This window comes from Loxodonta africana, chromosome 27, assembly GCF_030014295.1.
Source record: "Loxodonta africana isolate mLoxAfr1 chromosome 27, mLoxAfr1.hap2, whole genome shotgun sequence".
Taxonomy (NCBI): Eukaryota; Metazoa; Chordata; class Mammalia; order Proboscidea; family Elephantidae; genus Loxodonta; species Loxodonta africana.
Genome location: NC_087368.1, coordinates 31,738,419 through 31,750,522, shown reverse-complemented (window position 1 = coordinate 31,750,522; position 12,104 = coordinate 31,738,419).

Here is a 12,104-nt window from a genome sequence, read left to right as displayed (position 1 = left end):
CAGTAAAAGGCACAAACCGTAAGTTTCAGCTCCATTAATTTTTATACACCTGGGTAACCACCACCCAGATCAACACATATACCGCGCCCATCACCCCAAAAAGTGTCCCCATGCGCATTCGCAGTCTACCTTCCTTTCCCGCCCCTCTGCCCCCCTACCCCACCACCCCACCTCCCCTCCAAGCTCAGGCGACCTCTGTGCTTTCTGTCACTATAGTTTTGCCCGTTTGGAGGCTTCATATACTCGGAATCCTACTGAATGTTCTCTTTCCTTTCTGGCTTCTCTCACTCAACACCGTGCATTTGAGATTCATCGTGTCGAGCATATCAGGAGTTCGTATCAGTAGTTCAATAGTTTGTTCCTTTTTATTGCCGAGTAGTGTTTCACTGTGCAAAAAACACCACAATCAGTTTTTTGCTCATCCGTTGGTGGACACCTGGGCTGTTTCCTTTTTTGGGGAGCTGAGCCCTGGTTGACACAGTGGTTAAGAGTTTGGCTGCTAACCAAAAAAAAAGGTCAGCAAAGGGCTGCCAAACTGGAGTACCTTATCAGTGTCTCTTTGAGCAGAGTGTCCCTGTAACTGTAGGAATAACTTCCTTTAGAGATAACACCAAAAATCTACCTCTGGGAAAAATGCAGAATGGAATTTCAAATACTCATGGACTCCAGACTTTCTGGAGCCATGGAGGCTGGCCGAACTCCTGGAACTATTGCCCTGAGATAATCTTTAAATCTTAAACCAAAAATACTCCCTGGAGTCTTCTTAAAACCAAGCAATAGTTTAGCTTGACTAGTAAAAATTGTCTGCCTTGCACTGTTTACAATAGCAAAAAGATGGAAGCAACCAAGGTGCCCATCAATGGATGAATGGATAAATAAATTATGGTATATTCACACAATGGAATACTACGCATTGATAAAGAACAGTGATGAATCTGTGAAACATTTCATAACATGGAGGCATCTGGAAGGCATTATGCTGAGTGAAATTAGTCAGTTGCAAAAGGACAAATTTTATATGAGACCAGTATTATAAGAACTTGAGAAATAGCTTAAACAGAGAAGAAAATACACTTTGATGGTTATGAGAGTGGGGAGAGAGAGGGGTATTCACTAATTAGATAGTAGACTAGAACTATTTTAGGTGAAGGGAAAGACAACACACAATACAGGGGAGGTCAGCACAACTAGACTAAACCAAAAGCAAAGAAGTTTCCTAAATAAACTGAATGCTTCAAAGGCCAGTGCAGCAGGGGCAGAGGTTTGGGGACCATGGTTTCAGGGGACATCTAAGTCAATTGGCGTAATAAAATCTATTAAGAAAACATTCTGCATCCCACTTTGGAGAGTGGCATCTGGGGTCTTAAACGCTGAGCGGCCATCTAAGATGCATCAATTGGTCTCAACCCACCTGGAGCAAAGAATAATGAAGAACACCAAAGACACAAGGTAAATATGAGCCCAAAAGACAGAAAGGGCCACATAAACCAGAGACTACATCAGCCTGAGACCAGAAGAACTAGATGGTGCCCGGCTACAACCAATGACTGCCCTGACAGGGAGCACAACAGAGAAGCCCTGAGGGAGCAGGAGAGCAGTGGGATGCAGATCCCAAATTCTCATTAAAAGACCAGACTTAATGGTCTGACTGAGACTAGAAGGACCCCAGAGGTCACGGTCCCCAGACCTTCTATTAGCCCAAGACAGGAACCATGCCCAAAGTCAACTCTTTAGACAGGGATTGGACTGGACTATGGGATAGAAAATGATACTGGTGAGGAGTGAGCTTCTTGGCTCAAGTAGACATATAAGACTGTGAGGGCAGCTCCTGTCTGGAGGGGAGATGAGAGGGCAGAGGGAGTCAGAAGCTGGCTGAATGGATACAAAAATAGAGAGTGGAGAGAAGCAGTGTGCTGTCTCAGGGGGAGAGCAACTGGGAGTATATAAAACCAAAAAAAAAAACCAAACCCAGTGCCATCAAGTCAATTCCGACTCATAACAACCCTATAGGACAGAGTAGAACTGCCCCATAGAGCTTCCAAGGAGCGCCTGGTGAATTTGAACTGCTGACCGTTTGGTTTGCAGCCATAGCACTTAACCTAGACTACACCACCAGGGTTTCCAGAGGTATATAGCAAGGTGTCGACGGCACTGGGTTCTGGGTAGATAAATTTTTATATGAGAGACTGACTTGATTTGTAAACTTTCACTTAAAGCACAATAAAAATAAAAATAAAAATAAATTGTCTGCCTTGAGCATTATGCTCTTTTAAGAACTATCTGTATGAGATCAAACGGACAACAACTCGAACGATGTGAGATTCATCAAATACAGACAGAGGTTGGTGCCAAGATGCCCATGACAGGCAGCAACGCTCCAAGACACCTGGGTAGATGCTGCCTCAGGGCATTTCCAGGTAGGGGGTTATACACTTTGTCTTTACATGCAAAGATATGTGCAGGGATCCAGGAAAATACATGTCAAATCTATGATGGATGAAATTGTTTCTGTACTAGTTAATGGGTTTCAATTACCATGAAGTTAGGTGTTCAGTGTGTTTTTTCCAGGCTCTGGTCACTGCTCAGTAAGGTACTCTGGTTCTTTCCCAGAGTCCTTTGTGGGCAGGATCCATCTTGGATTGTTCAAGGCCCTCTCAGTGTTGCATATCATTTCTCACATACACTTACATTTTCACTCCTGTACTTGTCCAAGGCTTTGGGACCCATGATGGGGATGACAGGGGGTCTCTTAAAGCGAGGGCTTCAAGCACTGGATAATTTCTCCTCTGAGGGGCCTTCATCCAATTCTCCAACAATCTCCTAAATCAGAGATTGTCAGTGTGTGGTCTCCAGCCCGGCAGCACCGTGTGAGAAATGCAAATTCTTGGGCCCCACACCGGATCTGCTGAATCAGAAAACTCTGAGTTCTGGGGCTCAGCAACCTCTGACATGATAAGCTTGTCTGCCTTCTACTCCATTCTCCTCCCCCTCTTGTTTTGTTTTCAACAATTCTCCTTGGATTGCCCATGCTTCTCACTTCGAAATCCTTCACCTTCTGTCATGGCGCGAACTCTCTCCAGCTCCTACCTCCAAGCTTGTGTATCTCAGCAGAGAGAGGGTGCTGCTGAACAATGGCTGCTCAGCAAAACCGGAGCACGCCCCCATCTGCTTTTCCTTGTACCAAAACAGGAAAAGGCCACAACTCATGTGACCCAACTTGGTAATATGATATGTCTGGTCAGACGTAATGATACAATAACAAAATGACAGGTATTTCTGTAATAGTCACGGTGCTTTTGGCTGCATGCTACAGAAACTAAACTCCAAGCAAAAAGAATTCATCTGCTTTTGTAAGCGATGAACTCTCATTTCAGGCATGGCTGGATCCAGGTGCTCAAATCAGGCCTGGTCGGGACTGCTGTCTTTTGGCTTCCCTCTCCTCTGTATTTGCTTTTCTGCCAGGCAGACCTTCTTATGTCATGACCTCAGCAGCTCTTTGAAAGAGTACCTCTTTCCCATTGGTTCTGGTACTAACTCTCATTGGTTCAAACATGAGTCACAGCTCCACCTTCCAGCCAATCCTTATAACTAGAGGGATGGAACATATGTATTGGACAGGCTAAGTTCTACCTACCTATGGAGCTGGGGGAGGGTAGGGTTGGCCCACCAGGAACTGAGTTGGGGAGGGCAAGTTCCCCAAAGGAAAATCAGGTGCAGGTACGAGAAACCAAAAAAAAAAAAAAAAAAGTTGCCATCAAGTTGATTCCAACTCATAGTGACCCTATAGAACAGAGTAGAACTGCCCCATAGGGTTCTCAAGGAGTGGCTGGTGGTTTGAAACTGCTGACCTTCTGGTAAGCAGCCAAGCTCTTAACCTCTGCACCACCAGGGCTCCAGGCATGAGAAAGGGGAAAACCAGCAGGTGTTGATGACACGCTTCTAGTACCTGCCCTTGAATTCCTTTTCCAGTACATTTCAAGAGGTTGATTAGGTTCTGAGAGCCAGCCACACTTCCTGCTGAGGAACACTGATAGTTGTCCCTACCTTTGCACAGGGTAGCCCACGAGCAAGGCCAGGCAGTCCATGAGTTGGCCAGCAGTGTTTGCAGGGGTTGATGTGAGTTTTGCTCAGTAGGAGTGGGCATATCTGTTGGAACCATTCAGATCCTCTCTCTTGAGGAGCTTGAATGTGAGGGAGGCATGGGGAGGGAGTTGCCAGGTGGAAGGTATAAACCAAAAAAAAAAAAACCAAACCCGATGCTGTCGAGTCAATTCTGACTCATAGCAATCCTACTGGGCAGAGTAGAACTGCCCCATAGAGTTTCCAAGAAGCACCTGGTGAATTCAAACTGCCAACCTTTTTGGTTAGCAGCCGTAGCACTTAACTATTATACCACCAGGGTTTTCCCATGGGAGGCATAAACAGCAGAGGCCAAAGGACACAGCAAGAAGGTGGAAGCCGAGAGCCTGGATGGGCCAGGGGAGGAAATAGAGAGGGGTTGAGTGGAACAGAAGGAGCCCTGGTGGTACAATGGGTAAGTACTCGGCTGCTCACTGAAAGGTTGGTGGGTCAAACCCACCCAGCAGCTCCATAGGAGAAAGACCTCGTGATCTGCTCCCATAAAGATTACGGCCTAGAAAACCATACGGGGAAGTTCAACTCTGTCACAGGGATCACTATGAGTCAAAGCTGACTCAACAACAATGAGAGGAACAAAGCGCCTGAGGCCCGGAAGAGAGGGAGCTGCAGGTGCTTTCTGCCGAGGGAGGGATCAACAGGGAAGCCTGGCTCTTACTATCTAACTAATTGGCAATGGTTGTGTGAGAATCAAAGGAATTCAAAGCTAAGAACTGCTTCAAACGTGATATCTGTTATCATGAGAATGCCTCCCTGATCCATACTTTTTTTTTTTAATTTTATTTTGTTGTTGTTTTGAGAATATACACAGCAAAACATACACCAATTCAAGAGTTTCCACGTTCAGTGACATTGATTACATACTTCAAGTTGTGCAACCATTCTCGTCCACCTTTTCTGAGTTGTTCCTCTCGCATTAACATAAACTCACTGCCCCCTAAGTTTCCTATCGAATCTTTTGAGTTGCTGTTGTCACTTTGATCCCATATAAAAACCAAAAACCCATTGTTGTTGAGTCAATTCTGACTCATAGCAATCCTATAGATAGGTCTTAAAAGAGCATAATGTTCAAGGGAGACCTTTTTTTTTACTAGCTAAGCTAAAATACTGTTCAGTTTCAAGATGACCAAGGGATATTTTTAGTTTAAGGTTTAAAGATTCTCTCAGGGCAATAGTTTCAGGGGTTCGTCCAGCCCCCATGGCTCCAGAAGGTCTGGAGTCCATGAGAATTTGAAATTCTGTTCTGCATTTCCCCCCTTTGATCAGAATTCCTCTCTAGAATCTTTGATCAAAATGTCAAGTAATGGTAGCTGGGCACCATCCAGTTCTTCTGGTCTCATGAACAGGAGGCAGTTGTTCATGGAGGCAATTAGCCACTCATTCCATACCTTTCTCTTATTCCTGACTGCCCTTCTTCCTCTGTTGCTCTAGGTGAATACAGACCAATTGTGCCTTGGATGGCTGCTTGTAAGCTTTTAGGACCCCAGGCACTGTGCGGCGAACTAGAGGGTAGCACAGAAGCACTAAACACCTTATTAGGCCAATTAACTGGGATGTTCCATGAAACTATGACCCTAAATCTCCAAACCAAAGAGCCAAATCCTGAGGTTTTTGATTGTACATAAGCAGCCTCAGCAGGTCTTTTTTTGTTTTTGTCATTGTTAGAAATGTATCTATCACACAACTTTTGACAGTTTAACTTTTTACAGGTGCACAACTAATTAACAGCAATTACAATAATCGGCTGTGCAACCCTACCCTTAATGTGGTTTTTCTAACCTCCTTAGCCCTTTTTTTACCTGCAGGAAACCCTGGTGGTGTAGTGGTAAAGTGCTCCAGCTGCTAACCAAAAGGTCAGCAGTTCAAGTCTACCAGGTGCTCCTTGGAAACTCTATGGTGCAGTTCTACCCTGTCCTGTAGGGTCGCCATGAGTTGGAATCGATTCAACGGCACTGGGTTTGGTTTGGTTTTTCTGGTACCCGCCCTGGTAACCACCAATAAACTTTGTTCTCTGCACATTCCTTGGGTCATATAGTAGCTGTTCTTAGTGTTTTTGAGGAACGGACACTGTTTGCCACAACAACTGTACCATTTGGCATTCCCGGCAGTAATGGGTGGTGGTTGTTAGGTGCGGTCAAGTCGGTTTGTGCAACAGAACAAAACACTGCCCGGTCCTGCACCATCCTCACAATCTTTGCTATGCTTGAGTCCATCGTTGTAGCCACTCTGTCCATCCATTTCGTTTAGGGTTCCTCTTTTTACTGACCCTCTACTTTACCAAGCATGATGTCCTCCTCCAGGGACTGATCCCTCCTGATAACATGTCCAAAGTTGTGAGATGTAGTCTCGCCATCCTTGCTTCTAAGGAGCATTCTGGCTGTACTTCTTCCAGGACAGATTTGTTCGTTCTTCTAGCAGTCCATGGGGCACAAAAGGGGGAGGTGTTAGATGAGGCTAGAGAGGCAGTGGGGGGCTCCTCACTCCAGTGTGTGCGCCCAGCCATGTGCCCACAGTAGAAGTGTCTGGCGAACCACACTTCAGCCTTGGTGTTCTGTCTTCCCAGACTGGGAGTTCATAGAGGGAAGACATTCCTTGTGCAGACTCAGGAGTCTTGGACACACAGCTTTGGGTTTGAATGCCAACTCTGCCACCTACCAGCTCTATAAACTTGGGAAGTTACTAACCCCTTGTGGGCCTCAGTTTCTCTATCTGTAAAAAACCCCAAAAAACAAACCTGCTGCTGTTGAGTCGATTCTGACTCATACGGGGATGAAAACTTGTACCTATACTTCCTAATCCAATATCTTCTGCTTTGTCCCAAACCATCCCAGAGGTTAGTGCATCAAAGTAAGTTATTCTCTCTCAGGGTTCTGGGCTCAGCTGCATGGCTCTCACTTGGGGTTTACCATGAGGTTGTAGTCAGGTGGCAGCTGGGACTAGTCATGGCAGCTGGGCTGGACATCCAAGACGGCTTCCTCTCTCATGTGGTTGGCAGGTGATACTGGCTACTGACTCTAAGCTCAGCTATGGCTGTCAGCTGGAGCACCTACGGGTGGCCTCTCCATGTGGCTCAGGCTTCACAGAGCATGGCAGTTGGGTTCCATGAGGGAACATAGCAGGAGTGAGTATTCCCAGGAGGCAAGAAGTGGAAGCTGCTGGCTTAGTGAAGGACTACATCCTTAACGTCATCACTTCCTCTGTATTCTAATGGACGAAGCACTCACAGGCCTGCCCAGATTTACAGGGGCGGTGAAGTGAACTCCACCTACGGATGGGGAAGTTGCATGGTGATATTGCCGTGACCATCTTTGGAAAATACAACCTGCTATGCCTCCTGTGAGGATGAAATAAATTAAGGCATGAGGGTTAAATAAAGCACAGTGCCTGGCACACAGCTAGTTCCCAAAAGCATGGAGGCTCTTCTCGGCCTTCATCCTGACATCTTCAACCACAATGCCTGATATATAATTGGGCATCTTCGTACTTTTAAAATTTGATCGCGGAAGAACTGATTGCCATTTATGTATGATTGTCATGCAGGCCAAGAATAAATGTGACTACCATTAAACAGGTCAGATCAACTTCATGGTTCTATTTAATGAAAACTAACTCCACCCATGAAGCCCCGTCTGCACCATTGGTTTTACACGCAGAATAACCCTCCGCTGGAAAATGGGGAAAAATGGGAGACGCAAGGAAAGCACAGAGTGGAAAGTGTGCTGCGTTCAGAGTCACAAGACCTGACCTGGAATCTGGGTGCCTCTCGGAGTATCAGTCTCCACATCTGCAAAGTGGGATGAACTGCTGACCTCACAGGGCTGTTGTGAGGACTAAGCAAGAGTACCTTTGTTCAAGCATTCAGTACATGTTGGTGGGATGTGAAATAGGCTGGGATGAAAGGCTGATGGGTGTGGCATGTTAGGGCATCACCAGACAGGTGCAAACAGCATCTGGAGCCAGAGCCTGGCAAAATTCCCTGAGGGCTGCACTTGGCTGAGACCTGCCCTCTTCGCTCATGACTCTCATTGAGCTTCTGTGCACCGTCCAATGTCTCCCAGGCACTCAAAGGAGGGCTCTGTGCATGATGCGGGGATGTGAAAAATTGCTAACACTTGCTTCCAGGGTCATTTTCACCTAGTTCCAGCCTGCACAAGTGGTCCCTGCATCACTCCCTTCTCTCCCTGTTTTCTAGGTGCCATGGAATTGATTTCAGCTCATAGTGGCTCCATGGGATAAAGCAGAACCACCCCACAGGATTTCCTAAGCTCTAATCTTCACGGAGGCAGATCTCCAGGTCTTTCCTCCTGCAGAGCCAATGGATGGATTGCAACTGCCCATCTTTTGCTTAACAAACACTTGATCGTTGTACCACCAGGGCTCCTTACTCTTCCCCTATCCCCTGTAATAATCTGTCTGGAAAAACCACCATAAGGTGGATCTTCATTGAGCAGACTGATACTGTCTGCTGTTCGCCGGCTCCAGCCTGACTGGCCAGGTGAGAAGGCTGGCCAATGAGCAAATGGCGGTGTTTGGCATCAGTAGTGAAGGCTGATCTTAGGCAGTTTTCTCTCATTTTGTGGTTACTTCCTGTGGGTTCGCCATGTCTCCCCAAGTAGACTGCAAGCTCTCTGTGGACAGTCTGCTTCATGAATGCTCTCCAAGGGCTGTAACTGGCAGATGGGTTGCTTACCATGTTTTCTGGCTGTACCTTTAAAAGGGGCAGGGCCAGGAGAAAACCAAGAAAACCAAACCCATTGTTGTGAAGTCGATTCCCACTCATAGCGACCCTATAGGACAGAATAGAACCGCCCCATAGGGTTTCCGAGCAGTGCCTGGTGGATTCAAAACGCTAACCTTTTGATTAGCAGCTGAACTGTTAACGCTGCACCACCACGGCTCCAGGGCAAGGAGACCCAAAAAATTCACTGCCACTGAGTCGACTCGATTCAATTCGATTCTCCTCATGGTGACTCTATAGGACAGAGTAGAACTGCCCATAGGGTTTCCAAGGAACCCACAGTGGATTTGAACTGCCAACCTTTTGGTTAGCTGTCATAGCTGGCTGTAACCACTATGCCATCAGGGCTCCAGGGCAAGGAGAGGGCACGCTAATTCCTTAAACATAAGAGGGCCTGTATAAAGGTCCTGGTTTTGCTTTGCTTGACCTTTGGAGGTGGGGCTCTGGTTGCTGGTCTGGCCTCTGAGAGATCTTGACCAAGTGAAGTTCTCTGGGCCTCAGTGTTCCCATTTGTGAAATGGGCTGATACTGTTTGTACTGAAAGCTCAAGCAGAAATGTATTTGAAAATGTTTAGGAAGGTAATAAAGTACCTCCCATATATAAGACGCTATTAGCTTTTTGTGCTAATGCTTTCTCCAATACCTATATTTCTTCTATGAAGTTATCACCAGAGAGAGAGAGAATGAGTATGTCACTAAGGTAAGAAAGCATTACCATTTATGTTTTGAATTTCGAACTGATCAGGGATTCTTTTAGAAAACAAATCTTTTAATCAGATCCAAAGTATCAATAGTGCGCTGATTTTTTTGTCATTAAAACATCATTTTTCTTTTATCCTTAAAACTCAGGAATAATATTTCTTTGCCTTTTTTCTGAGAATAAAACTAATATGCATTCATTATAAAAATGTAAAGATTATAGTAAAAATTTAAAGAAAACAAGCAAAAAACGAATTAAAATCCTTTTAACTAAATCAACAGAGATCAAGTCTATGTGCTCTGTCCTTAAGAATCGTGCACTTGACTTGTAGGAGAGGTTGTGTCTCAGATTCTATTTCCTCTCATTTAACATACAGTTCCAACAAGCCTACTGAAATGAAAAACATTTCATTAGAAGGGGTGAGGCTTCTGTGGTATGAAGAAGAACGGGGCATCAGGAATGGAGGAAGACTCATTAACAACCTGCGGATACGCAGATGACACAGCCTTGCTTGCTGAAAGCAAAGACTTGAAGCACTTACTGATGAAGATCAAAGACCACAGCCTTCAGTATGGATTACACCTCAACATAAAGAAAACAAAAATCCTCACAACTGGACCAATAAACAACATCATGATAGAGAAAAAAACTGAAGTTGTCAAGGATTTCATTTTACTTGGATCCACAATCAACGGCCATGGTAGCAGCAGTTAAGAAATCAAACGACGTATTGCATTGGGCAAATCTGTTGCAAAAGACCTCTTTACGGTGTTAAAAAGCAAAGACGTCACTTCGAGGACTAAGGTGTGCCTCACCAAGCCCTGGTATTTTCAGTTGCCTCAAAGCTGAACAAGGAATAAGGAAGACCGAAGAGGAATTGATGCTAATCAAAAGATCAGCAGTTCAAATCCACCAACTGCTCCTTGCAAACCTGACGGGGCGGTTCTACTGTGTCCTGTTGGGTCGCTGTGAGTTGGAATCAACTCGACGGGAATGGATTAGGTTAGGTTAGGTTAGTGGGTGCTTCAGTGGTAGAATTCTTGCCTTCCATGGAAGAGACTTGGGTTTAATTCCTGGCTAACGCACCCCGTGTGCAGCCACCACCATCTGTCAGTGAGGCTCGTGGGCTGCTATGAGGCTGAACAGGTTTCAGCAGAGCTTCCAGACTAAGATGGAGTAGGAAGAAAGGCCCGGCGATCTATTTCTGAAAATCAGTCAGTGAAACCCTGTGGAATCACAATGGTTTGATCCTGTTGTGCATGGAGTCGAGATAAGTCTCATACTGACTTGGAGGCAGCTAACAAGAGTGCTAGTTGGACTTCTGTGCTGGTGCTCAAGTTGACTTATCCCATTATTATTGCCATCACCTAGGACCTTCTGGTGGCTTCCTATTACAAAATAAATCAGAACCAAGATTGTATACCAAAAAAAAAAAAAACACCTGTTGCTGTCAATTCCAACTCACAGCTACCCTACAGGACAGAGTAGAACTGCTCCATACAGTTTCTAAAGAGTGGTTGGTGGATTCTAACTGCTGACCTTTTGGTTGATAGCTGAGCTCTTAATCGCTGGGCCACTAGGGTTCCTTTGCTTAAAAGCCATTTGCCAGGATGCTCTGTATATTGGTTAGAATACGCGCTGTTGCAAGTAACAGAAATTGGTTCAGGCAAAGCGGTTATGATTGCAAAGCCCAGTGTTTGGCAGCATCTAAGGCTGTTGATTCAATGGTTCAACAATGCAGTCATTGACATTTCTTTCCATCCCTTTGTTCTGCTCTCCAGAGTTACCCCATCCTACAACTGGCTCCCCTTTGTGGTCACCAAATATTTGCCAACAACTTCCTGGCTACATACTTCCTCAGTCTCCATCCAAGGAGAGAGGGATTGTTGCTTCTAAAACACCAGACCCAAACCCACTGCTGTTGAGTCGATTCTGACTCATGCTGACCCCATGCATTACAGAGCAGAGCTGAGCTCCACAGGGTTTTCTTGGTTGGAATCTTTACTGAAGCAGATTTCCAGGCTTTTTCTTCTGAGGTTCCACTGGGTGGGTTCAGACGGCCAAGCTTTTGGTCAGCAGCCGAGCACAGACCGTTTGCGTTACCCAGGGACCTACTGTTGCTTCTACAGCTCTCTAAAGAGTAACCATGCTTCTTTCCTAGAACCCACAACCAAGCCCTGGGTCACATGCCCATCCCTGAACCAGTCACTGTGGCCAGGGGGTGGTATCATGTTGATCAGCTTAGGCAGAACTATGGGCCCCATTCCTAGAATCACTGTGGAGTCAGTTTCTCCCAGAGGACCTGGGGTGAATGTGGGTAGTGTGGATAGTGAACACAAGCTGGGGTACTTATATACTGTCATGGATTGAATTGTGTCCCACCCAAAAAGTATCTGTCAACTTGGCTAGGTCATGGTTTCCCTGCATGACTATATGATTGTCTACCATTTCATCTTCTGATGTGATTTTCCCATGTGTTGTAAATCCTATCACTATGATGAAATAAAAAGGATTAGCAGCAGTTATGTT